Below are 13,213 nucleotides of genomic sequence, written 5' to 3'. Positions count from 1 at the left end.
AAAAAAAAAAAAAAAAGAATTGGAGAGAAAAAATATTTAAAAAAAAAAAAAAAGCAATCTGTGAGGGTACAGATTGTTTTTGGATTGGTTAGTTTAATGTAGAAATCTTAGGCTTGGGCCTTTGAAGGAACAAAATCAATGCTGCCAAATAACAATTCTATTACAGCGTAAAATGTTCTCTTTAGACTTAAGTTTTGAAAGATATTACACAGTTTTTTAACCAAGTAAGCAATTTTATTCTTATCATCATTTATAACATTCAAATCAGATTACATAATAAAATAATTCTATAAAATAGTGTATTTTATTTCAATTTCCTATTGAAGGAACGTGTCCTGACCTTTCTCCACAAATTTTCAGCACTCGTAACAACTTTCTTGTCAAAATGCAGCCCTTGGTTCCCTCTGCCCTGTAAGTTAGGAGAAATTCACCAGGAAAAAGTTTCAATCACCTCATTGTTATTTTCTGCAATTTTTAGTCGTCTATAGCCAATAATCTTCAGGTGGAGACCACATTCTTGGGAAGGCCTCTTTCTTCTTGTGTGTACACTCACCTAGATGTCTGAGTACTTTCCGTGGTTGAGGAAGCTCTTCCACTAAATTCTTAAGAATATCTTCTGGTATATCCTCAACTGGGACAAGATGCAACCTCTGCATCAGACTTCTTCTGTGAAGGTTTTTTGTCAGCATGCCATAAATAGTCAGTTGTACAATTGCCACTGGATCCTTCTGGTGAAGTTGAGCAGCTCTTACTTGTTTAAATCCACCTGGGTAGCCAGTATGTGAGGAGTATACTTTTTGTTCCCATTTTTTTCCAGAAAATGCAATGTGCCTTGTGTTCATTATGACAACATGATCCCCACAGTCACTCAGTTGATGGTACATAGGTTTATGCAATCCTTGACGTTTCATTGATGCCATAGCAGCAAGTTTCCCAGGAGGCTGCATTTTCCCATCTAAGAGATACCAAACTCAAACAAAAGTAGTGCTTGCTCATCAGGGACAATTAACTGTCCAAGGAAGGAATCACACTTGGAGCAGGCCTGGGCTAAGAGGCATCTCAGAGCAACGTATCCAAAACTGAACTCTTGCTCCTCCACCAGAAACCTACTTCACTCTCAGCCTTCCCCATCTCAGTTGATGGCACACCGACATTATACAGCTTTAAGTGAGACTTTCAACCTTATTTCTTCTGCTGTATTTTAAAAATTATTTTATAGTAATGCCTACTCTTGATCTTACAAAGCTATTGTTATGAAAGTTTTACAGTACCTTTAAAATGATTGCAGGCAATTTGAATGTTTCACAACCAAAGTTGGCACTCACTGATGTAAAGCAGACTTACAAATACAAAAAAAGTGCTGATTTCCACTTCTAGCCGTGATGGAGAAAATGGTATAAAACTTATCATGTCTCTTTAAGCAATTATAAAACAGAACAAAATATGAGGCAACTGTTTTTCAGGCATTGGATAATAAACACAGTAGAAATGTGATCCTTGACAGAAGGCAAACCCACAAGGTTAAACTCACATTTTCCCAGCAATCAGCCTGGGGACACTTTCCTGACTTCAGTACAAGAAGATGAAATGCAAGCAGAGCAGTAGTCTTACTGACTTGAAATGGCAGAGATTAGAGTTCAGGTCTGGTGAGGTGGATTAAATTTGAGGGGCAGGTTAGCAGAGAGGAGGGAAATGTACAGAAAGGGCCTCCAGAATTCTACATGGTAGAATTCTTGGCTTGATACCTTAGCTTACAGATGGGATAAGTTTGTGCAGAACAAGACTCTATGAAGAGCAACAGAGCAATTGTTGTGGATCTGAGAGATACATGGAGATACAGAAGATATAAATGGAGATTTCAGATTGTTAGGAGAAGGTAGGATTCAATCCCAAAGTGAAGAGACCATACTGAACACTTCAGACATTCAGTTGAAACCCCTGAAAGGCCAGAGTTTAGGAGTGAGGACCAAGTCCTAGAGTTAGGGCCATGTCATAGGACTGAGGACAAAACTGAAATATTTCTATCCTAACACAGCATAAAATCAATCCTAACATGATCAAAAGGACCTAGTTCATTTAGTTATATGGCAGAATAAAATTTCCTTTTGGAATAAGACAACATAATCTATACCCTGCCTCCACATACTGATAATGCCTAGCATACAATTCAAAATTATTAGATGTGCGAAGAAGCAGGAAAATGTGATCCACAATTTAGAGAACAAAAAATGTGTTGAAACAGCTATGGAATTAGCAGCCAAGACTCTGGAATTAGCAGCCGACAATTTAAAAACAGAATATAAGGCTATTTATTTTAATACAGATTTAAATTTTTAAAAAAAGTTATAATGAGAAAACCAATAGAAGACTGCAGCCAAAAAACTGAAAGTATAACAAAGAACTAAATGGAAATTGGAAACTGAAAAGTACATCATTTTAAATGAAAAAATCACAGGATAGACTTAACTGTAAATGCAGCTCTGAAGAAGAAAAGTTGATAAAGAAAGGTTAGGAAAGATCAGTCACAAGTATGCAAACAGATTATCAGAGAAAAAAAGAAAAGACTGAAAAGCATAATGAAATACTCAAGTATTTGCGGAACAATAGCCTAACAGTGGTCCAATATCCATATCTAGAAAGAAAGGAGAGAGTGAAATGGAGGGAAAACATTTCAAAAAAGGATGAAGAGGAATTTCCTAAATTTGGTGAAAAATATAAACCCCTTGGCATATCATAGTCAGATTCTTAAAAAGCAAAGCTACAGAGATATTCTTAAAATCAGCCAGAGGAAAAAATGAGGTTATACGAAGCAGAACAAAAATACAAATGAACTCTGATTTCACATCAGAAAAGCTGGAGGTCAGAAGCAAATTTGTCCAAGATATTTCTGGAACCAGAAATTGTCTGTTAAAATTTATTCTCCCACAGCAGAATTTTGGTTCTGAACATTTCTTGTTACATTTAGCCCTATTTTGTGTTTTTTTGTTGCTCTTATAAAGGAGAGCTTTCTCTCCCATTAAATTTTCTAACCAGTTATTGTCAGTATATAGTAGAGCAATTGATTTTACATATCAATTTTGTAACCAATGATCATGTTGGGTTCTTTTATAGTTTCTAGTAGTTTTTATTTTTTTTTGTGTAAGGAAGATTTGCCCTGAGCTAACACTCATTACCAATCCTCCTCTTTTTTATTTTCTTGCTTGAGGAAGATGGCCCTGAGCTAACATCTGTGCCAGCCTTCCTCTACTTTGTATGTGAGATGCCTCCACAGTATGGCTGATGAGTAGAGCAGGTCTATACCCAGGATCCAAACCCGGGAACCTGGGCCACTGAAGTGGAGTACACAGAACTTTTACCACTTAGTCATGGGGCTGGCCCCATATAATTTCTAGTAGTTGTGAGTATACTCTCTTGTGTTTTCTAAATATGTAATCATGGCGTTATTTTGCTCCAGAACAAAAAAGATCGTGTGAGAGAGGCGGGATTCAAATTCACATTTCCTGATCCCAAGTTCGATGCCATTCTACCATGCTGCAAATTGCATTTATGAGTATATGGAATAGACTGCATCTTGTATAGTATGTACTATGAGACACTGAACTTGGGCCCCTTCCTAAAAATATCTTCTCTTCTTTGCTGCTTGTTGTGGGTCCTAAAATGTTTCAACCCTAAAGAATCATTTCTTTGGGTTTTGAAAGATGTTTAACCCTCGCAAACAATTCTGTTAAAGTTCACATACTGCCAAGAATAATATTATAAGGCATTTGTCCCCAAAGTGGGTCATTCCTCGCTCATAATGATAAGCTCCATGAAGGGAAGAATTACTCTTCTTACTTATGAAGTATTCGATTCACTAGGCAGTTTTCTCTAAATGATGTATTTGCTTAACTGAAGTGAATTGAAATATATAGAAAATGAATCCATCAGATGTTATTAGAGATTATCTGAAAAAAATTCCATAATCAAACCCATTTGAGCAATATTTACACAGGTGGATTTACTGTGGAATTCTCAAGAGGACTTATATTGCAATTCTCAGGGCAGGAGCTAGATTTTCAAACTTATTTTTCCATGGAGCCTTTGCATTTCCCTTAGAACATTTTAAGATGTTGAGAGTGCTGCTGAAAGGCATCAGGAGCTAACCCATATCAACAGTAATTAGCTAATAGAGAGCTGAGAGCAAAGGCCTGCGGGGTGTGGAATAGGGTGCAAACCTGCACAGAAAAGGGGGATGAAAGGAGAGGTAGGGAGACTCTAAAGATAAACTTTGCCTACATTTTCAAATTTTGCCTAATTCTCACTTTTGAACTAATGACATAATCTTGTGAGGCCAGAGAATATAGATATACAATTACTAATCCAGCATCATCTCTCAAATGCTGTGACCACCTTCTCCCTTAGTAACGTCTGCAGACCAGTCATGGTACTCCATGTCTATCTGCAGATCAGGGTAATCAGAAGTTGGCTTCCTGGGGCTGGCCTGCTGGCACAGTGGTTATGTTCGCACATTCCACTTCTCAGCAGCCCGGGGTTCGCTGGTTCGGATCCCAGGTGCGGACATGGCATCACTTGGCAAAAGCCATGCTGTGGTAGGCGTCCCATCTATAAAATAGAAGAAGATGGGCATGGATATTAGCTCAGGGCCAGTCTTCCTCAGCAAAAAGTGGAGGATTGGCAGCAGTTAGCTCAGGGCTAATCTTCCTCTCAAAAAATAAAAAAAGATAAAATTAAAAAAAAAAAAAGAAGTTGGCTTCCGCTGCTGGAAATGACAGGGGCAAGATGGCTGGCCATGTGGAGCCACGGACAGCCCCAAGTGGAACATACTTCTCTGTGATACTCTTACCTCCCCTTTATAATTTTAACTCTCATATTTCTCCTTTATCCTATTTCCTCGTCTATTTTATATGTTTTTTTTTCTGTAAGTATTTTTGAAAACTCTGTCGATTCTTTATTAGCTGGACAGGGGCATAGATAAACAAACAAATAATATTGTGAGACACTTTAGTAGGTACTGGGGCCCAGTCTCTACCCTCACAAAGCTCCTAATCCATTGGGAGACCAACACCTAAGCAGACAATTACAATACAATGTGATGGGGTTGTATATTGGGGCAGGTACAAGGTGTAAAATGAACGCCTACGTCGTCTAGGGAAATCCAGGATGCTTCACTCTGAGATGATTCAATAGTTCATCTAATTTCAAATGCCAAGTAACTCTACAACTATTTCTCTCTGGGTGGGAAATGCATCCTGGAACTTTTTTAGTCAAAAGATCCTCCCCTCTTAAGTGATTTTCTTGGAACAACACTGAAATGTTGCAGAGATGGCAAGCAGAAATCTCACCAAGTTTGAGGTGACACAGGGAAATCAATCTGTCATTAAAATGTACCTCAGTGATCTTACACAACATAGTAACAACTACTTACACTTATGGAAGGTTATTAAACGCTTTGATATACATCAAAGTCAGCAAATTATAGCCTGTGGGTCAAATCCAGCCCACCGCTTGTTTTTGTACAGCCTGCAACTAAGAATGATTTTTACAGTTTTAAACGCTTGGAGAAAAAATCAAAAAAAGGATAGAATTTTTTGGAAACGTGAAATCTATATAAAGTATGAATTTTAGTGTTCATAAATAAAGTTTTATTGGAACACAGATGCATTTGTTAGCATTTGTATTGTCTATGGCTGCTTTTGCCCTACAACAGTAGAGTTGAGTATTTGTTGTAGAGACCATAATGACCCACAAAACCTAAATCATTTACTCTCTGGCCCTTTTCAAAAAAAGTTTACTGATCCCTGAGATATACCATTGTTCGGTCTGCACACGAACTATAGAGAAGTTAGGCAAGTAGTCACTCCCATTGAACCGATGAAGAAAGAGGCTAAGGAGTTTATGTTCACATCACTCGTGAGTGTTTGTTCTAGAAAATTAAATGCAGATTTCCTGACTTCAAATAGAATCTCTTTCCACTACAGTAAACATACGTTTTGGCTATTTTGCTTTCATTGTTGTTACTATTACTCTTTCAAATTTTGTCTTGTTTTGTTTTGTTTGTTTTGGGTAGGGTAAAATTTCTGGTTACTTCTGCTGACGCAGTTAAACTATCAGATCTAAAAATACTCAAGGAATCTGAAGTGAAGTCAAGTTGACTTCAAAACCCACACTCAAATTTGCTACCCAGCAAGCTCTTGCCTATTGATGCTGTGAGCTCTGGATAGAGACTAACAATAAAATAATAAAGCACTAAATAAGAGGAAATGTTGAATTCCAACCAGGGTGCAGGTGTATTAGCATTGCCCACCTTCTTCCTTTGTTGTCTTCCCTTTGCTAAGAAAATAGGATTGAGTACCTTGGTGGGCATTTTTTAAATCTCAGGATAAAAACTATCTAAATAAAGATTTTCATGTGGGTTGCTGTTCGCATCTTCCCCCACATTTTCAAACATTCTTTCTCCCCTTGGAAAGCGGCTCAGTGGAGTGTCACTGCAGGGAGGTTAAAGGCTCTATGGAGAAGAGGGGGAGGATGAGACATTATTGAGAGAAAAATAAAATTTCTGTGCAGGAATAAACTGAGCTGTCTGAACCTATTGGTATTATGAATTTTTTTTATCACCAATGAGATAAAGATCTCTAGAAGATTTTTCTGGGTTTCTGCTCTTATAAGAGCCAAGAAAAACTAAAATCAACCAAACCATAGGCAAGTCTACCAGGCAACTTCACAAAGCTGTAAAAACGACACAGCTATATATTTTGCCTTTCCTCTCATTTCTTTAACTGTCCCATTATTATATACCTGGCATTCTGAAGGATTTTTAATTTGAAAACCCTGTAGAATATTCTGCATATGTTTTCATAGATGCTATTTTTTAATAAAATCAAATTCCTCTACTTTTTCTCTGTTTAATTTCTGGTAAGGCTTTTTTGTTATTGTTATTTTATAGTGTTTTACATAGTTGTTTTGTTCCTGAAAAGAGGAAGAAGGAGCAGGGGGAGGAGGAAAGGAGTCTGCTCCCAAATTATGCAAAAGAAGAGACAGTGAAGCTAAGTAAATACTGTGTAGTATTGCCAGGGTGTTCTTAAGAGAAAAAGCCATAAATTCAACTTATCTTACCATTTTATCCCCAAATGTAAAATTTATTCATGTACAGTAAATGACATGAGGTCATTTGCTTTCTTTTCCACTGAGAAATCCACCTCCTGAATTAATCGAGGCTTAGCCCATAACGACATACAAGGATCATTTAACATTTCCTGCCTAAAGTACGATCATTATGTTCTTGCTGATCCATTTCAAGGCTGTGCTATGCATAAAACTGTGGGCTATAGAAAGCAACACGCAACGAGGAAATACCACTTGTGCTGAAAGTGAAAATAGTCTTCAAATTGTTTTCAGTTACATCTCTTTGATTTATGGCTTTCTTGATTGAAGTGTTATAGTAGGTCATTAATAATAATAGTAACCCATATTCATATGGTGCATTCTGGTTCCCAACCCGCCTTAACTTGTATGCCTTCATTTGATCCTCACAGTAGCCTGTGAAACGAGAAGGCACATTGTTTCCAAGCTACACTGAAAAGCCCAGGCTCTTTCAGGGAGGAGGCAAAGTGACTTGATGAGGTTTATATAGGAAATAAGTAACTGGGAAAGAAAAAGAGCTCAGGACTTCTAATCCAGAACACTTTCTACAATAGCTACTAATTTAGCAAACATTTGACATTTAACATATGTGATATCACAATATGAGCAAGAATAAGAATAGTATACGTAGGATAGAATAAAAATAGTTTTACCCGAAGAAATCAGGCAACATTTCCAAGTCACACAACTAGTAGTAGTGCCACTTACCTCTTAGGTTTGATGTGAGGATTAATTAATCTAACATATGCACAGTGTTTAGAACTGTGCCTTGCACAAAGCAAGAACCCAATAAATGGAAGCTAGTACGGTAATAGTTATCCTGGCGTGGCTCACATTATATTGAAAATGAGTTTTGTTGTTTTAAATTTCTTTTTTAAATAGGTAATACATGTATAAGGCACAAAATTCTAACAGGTCAAATGGGTTTACAGAGAAAAGTCAGTCTCTCATCCCTGTCTTTCAACCATCTGATTCTGCTCCACAGGCATCCACTGTTATCCAGTTGTAAAGTACCCTGTTTCCCAAGTATTTCATTTCCACAAGTCCTCCTCTTTTTCAAAACGTTGGCTGTAATTAATTCTTTTGTTGGTTCTTTAAATTTAAATTTATGTGTTTTTGAGTGTCATTTTACACAAAGTGGAGCATGATATAAACACTGTTCTGCACCTTGCATTTTATTTACTTAACAATAGGATGAACATGTAAATATCATTTTAATTGCGCCTATTTGAGGGGGAAAATGATGCAATTAACAATTATGTGGGACCCTAGGTGCAGACCATGACATCCCATGCAAACCAGGATATAGCTGCCTTACTTAACCATCTATCTTAGACACCATCCCACATCAGCACACAAAGTGTGTCTTCATTATTGTGTACTACTTCATACATAAAAAGAGTTGTGACATATATGTGAGTTTAAAGCATAATCCCAAACCACTCAACTTAAGAACTCAAATCTTACCTTTATACCTTACACATAGACAGGTCACTTGTGTGTCCACTCCCATCCCTTTCCTCTCCTCCATAGAGGTAACAGCCACCTGAATTTTATGTTAGTAATGCCATTGCTTTTCAAAAACTAGTTTTATCACATAGGCACATATACCCAAACAATATATTATATAATTTTGCTTATTTTTTGTATTACAGTATAGGATTGTAAAGTATGAGGTCTTCAGCAACTTGCTTTTTTTTTTTACTCAACATTCTCTTCATATTTTCATCTGTATTGCTCCACATGACTGTAGTTCATTGATTCTCACTGATAGGTAATTTTCCATTGTATAAATATTCCATGGTGTATTTATTCATTCTTCTTTTGATGATGTTTGGGTTGTTCCCAGTTTTTCTGCCATTGCAAATAATGGTTCTGTGGAATTTCTTGCAAATCTTTCCAGTGTACATGTGCAAGAGTTTCTCCAAAGCACAGGAATGAAGTTATTGGTTCTTAGGATATGCATATGATCAGCTCTACAAAACAGTGCCAAATTGGTTACCAAAGAGTCTAATACCAATTTATACCCTAACCAGTAGTGAAAGTATCCATAGTTCCACACAACAATATTGGGGTACTACTGGTAAGGAAGAAGAAAGAAGAAAATGAATATGGAGTAGGCAATAAGCAATGGCTACCACGATGTCCACCCCACACCCTAAACACCTTTTTTCCCATGCATAGATCACGTACAGCCTCTTCCTAAGGGAACTAACTTCAAAGTCTCAGCCAGTTATTGCATCTCACTCAAATTTAAGAATTTCTGGCTAATGTGCACTCCTCTGTCTAACAGGTTCCAGATATGACTCCTCATGGGCCAGCTACTTATAACATAAAGAGAAGCTTTCTGCCCCAAGTAAAGAGTGGGTAGAAAGATCATGATTAAAGCGAAACAAAAATAGGGCTGGCCCAGTGACATAGTGGTTAAGTCTGCAGGCTCTGCTTTGGTGGCCTGAGGTTTGCAGGTTCAGATCTCGGGTGCAGACCTAGCACAGCTCATCAAGCTATGCTGTGGCAGCATCCCATGTAAAATAGAGGAAGATTGGCACAGATGTTAGCTCAGCGACAATCTTCCTGAAGCAAAAAGAGGAAGATTAGCCACAGATGTTTAGCTCAGGGCCAATCTTCCTCACAAAAATAAAATAAACAAAAATAAAATAAATTTTTCAAATCTCTTCTATTTGGAGAAATGGAGAATAAGAAACTATAGCAATCACTGGTCCATAGCTCTGAGTAAAATGCCTATCCCAGGAGCTGTCAATCCTTTGCAAGGGATGACCTTGGGGGTTCAAAAATCACAGGTTGATGCCTACAAGGCCTTGAGTTTCTTTGACAAATGATTTCCTCAAAAACTTAGTAGGCTTCCAGTCTATCAGTTCTAAGTATGTAAAATGAGAACTAATGATCTTGCTGACATATAGTCTTTGAACCTGAAGAGTCCTTTCTTTAACCAACTGGCCTCTGCTCTGCACATCCTGGTAGTCCTTAGTCTATTGCAGCTATCTTGAAGCAATTTAAAACAAGTCTTTGTTTGGATGGCAACAGCATTAACTCCATCTTTTCCTTCAAAATCAAAAGCTTTCTTTGAGGATTCTAGATTATTTTTTTATTTCATTTGTTGTGTTCTTCATATCCAGAATTTCTGCTTTTTTTTATAGTTTTAATCTCTTTGGTGAAGTATCCCTTATTCTCACTAATTTTATTCCTGAGCTCACTGAACTATCTTTCTGAGTTTTCTTATAACCTGATGAGTTTCTTCGTGACAGCTATTTTGAGTTCTCTGTCATTTAGATTGTAAATTTCTGTGACTTCAGAGTTGGTTTCTGGAGAATTGTCATTCTCCTTCTGCTCTGAATTGTTGCTGCAGTTTCTCGTGGTGTTTAATGAACTAATCTTTTTCCAGGGCATTTGTGGTGTTATCAGGTTGAAGATTCCACCTGTTACCACTGGGGAGAATCAAGAGCTGTATTTCTGATCCCGCCCCATCTGCTGGAAGTTGTGGGGTATTATGGATGCTTGGCCAGCTGGGAGAGCATTCACCTGGATGTGTAGATGTGCTGATGCCTCTTCTTAAGGTTGCACCGGCCTCTATACTTGGTGGGTGGGGTTTCCTCACAGGCTCCAAGCCTGGGCCACTCTTTGGGACTGCAGCAGCATTGCAGGCTCTCCTGCTGGACAGGAAAGTGATCACATGGGGGCTCAGGTCGACCACTGCCTGCTCCCACAGTTGTTCCAAGATGCACTCCCACCTTTGGGGCCATAGCAGTACTATGGGCACTCACGCCAGCCAGGAGAGCAGTTGCTCCGTGCACAGGGCTACTGGGGGTCCAGAGAGTGCTCACCTATCTCCACCACCTCCCTGGGGGTAGTCATCCACCCTCAGATGTATAGCTGTGTGGGTCTTTCAGGTATCCTGTTGTGCTATGTGGGTATCCTCCATTGATCAATGAATGTCCATTTAGTTGTAGTTTGAAGGGGGAGATATAAAGGGGATAGCTCGCTCTGCCATGTTGCTGACCTAAAAAGCTTTCTTTGATAGAGGACTCTCAAGAAAAGTTACTTGGGTCAGTCTTTGCTCTCGCTAAGGCTCTCACAGCCGTGATTAAAATTTCTTTTGTTTAGAATACAAAAACAATTGATTTTCACAATTTTTCAGTATCCAAATTTACTATCCAATTTAGATCTCAGAACACAGGCATAAAGCAACTCTCTTAGCAAGTTTGTATTCTCTTCAAAGATAGTACTCCAACTCTAATGAATCATGCTTCTTGGTATTCATAAACTTGTGTAGTCCTCACTCGTTGGATCTAGGTTGGCCCTGTAATTCACCTTTGACCATAGAATGTGGCAGAAGTGATGCTGCATGCTTTTCAAGGCTAGATTATAAGAAGTCTAGTAGCTTACAGCTCGGTTTCTCATATACTCAGTCTGGGGAAAGCTAACAACTATGTAAGAAGCATGACCACCTTGAGATGATCATGCTGTGAGGAAACTCACTTTACCCATGAGGAGAGGCTGCATGCAGAGAGAGAGATCCCAGCTTCCCAGTTCTCCCAGACATGCTAGCTAAAGCATCAGACATGTAAGGGAAGAAAGACTCTTGGATGTCCAGATCAGTCAACACTTCAGATAGCTCCAGCCCCATTCACCATCTGACATGAAATCACATGAGAGATCTTACAAGAAAATAACACAGCTGAGCCCCGTCAGCCGATAAGAACCAAAGAGATAATAATTACTGTTTTGAATCAGATAGTATTGAAGTAGTTTATTACACTGCAATAGATCATTAAAACAACTCTTCCATCTTTGCTTGTAGAATGGTCTGATGATAGTGACAACAAGTAACTCATACACTCTAATAGACTGAATTGCCCTACCATTTTTCCTAATACTATAGCCTCAGAAGTCTTATGGTCTAAAATACAACAGACAACAGTTTGACCTAATTCCACAGAACAATCATCACCAGTTTTCTAGTATGCAACACGAGTCCATATTGTCCAGTGCCCTACTTTCTTCCTTTAGTCGATTCCATATTTTATCTTCTATTACTCTTAGCACCCTCTTAGAATCCAAATTCTGATTCAATTACAGATTGCATTTGGATTCATGTAAGGGAATCCTAATTTTAAAAGTTTAATCAATTGTGAAGTTATTTTTTTGACATAGCAAGAATTCGAAGATAAGCAGTTGGGGCCGAGACAGCTAGTTACTGCCTCCAATTCCCGTCACCTTCTTCCTTTGCCATGGCATTAATGATTTTTAGCTGAACACATAGCTACCATGCAGCTAAGTGGGACTATATACTAATTTCTGGCTGAGGGATGCAAATAGAAGTGTCCTATGTGACTTTTAGAAAGTATTTTTAAAGGGAGACATTATGTCCTTCTTATTGCTCATGAATTAAATGTGGATATAAAAACTGGATTATATGGCCTAGCTGCCTTCTTATTCTCAAAGTCATAAGCAACAAAATTTTTTAAGGAGTCTGAGTGCCTAACGGCTAAGGAATCAGCCATCCCTGGACGTAATTTACATGAAAGAGAAATGAATGTCTATCTTGTTATGCCACTATTATTTTGCTCACAGCTGAAATTAATTCTAAATAATACAAGAGTCCAGAGGTGGTTCAGAAGCTCCAGTGTCAACAGTGTTTCCAGCTGCTTCTGTCTGTCTTGTCTACCACTCTCAGTTTGTGGATCTCATCTTTAAGGCTACCTCATTGTAGCAAAATGGCTGTTCCTCCTTCAGCTTTCATTTGCATTCCAGGTAAAAGAAAAGAAAGAAGAGGGGCCGGCCTGGTGATGTAGTGGTTAAGTTCACACACTCTGCTTCAGCAGCCTAGGGTTCGCAGGTTTGGATCCCAGGCATAGACCTAGCACTGCTCATCGAGCCACACTGTGATGGCATCCCACATAAAATGGAGGAAGATTGGCACAGATGTTAGCTCAGCAATAATCTTTAGGAAGATTGGTAACAGATGTTAGCTCAGGACCAATCTTCCTTGCAAAAAAAAAGAAGAGGTGTTTCCTATATTAGGAAAAGCAAAACTCTCTAGAATCCATAGAAG

General features: G+C 38.3%; 1 pseudogene; it reads right to left on the bottom strand.

The window, feature by feature from the left end:
- Positions 1 to 235: 235 nt before the first annotated feature.
- Positions 236 to 13,213, bottom strand: part of LOC103550452 (large ribosomal subunit protein uL13m pseudogene) — a 29,837-nt pseudogene continuing 16,859 nt past the window's right edge.

This window comes from Equus przewalskii, chromosome 8 (assembly GCF_037783145.1).
Source record: "Equus przewalskii isolate Varuska chromosome 8, EquPr2, whole genome shotgun sequence".
Lineage (NCBI taxonomy): Eukaryota > Metazoa > Chordata > Mammalia > Perissodactyla > Equidae > Equus > Equus przewalskii.
Note: the sequence above shows the minus strand (reverse complement) of the source record. Positions and strands in the feature narration are given on the sequence as shown.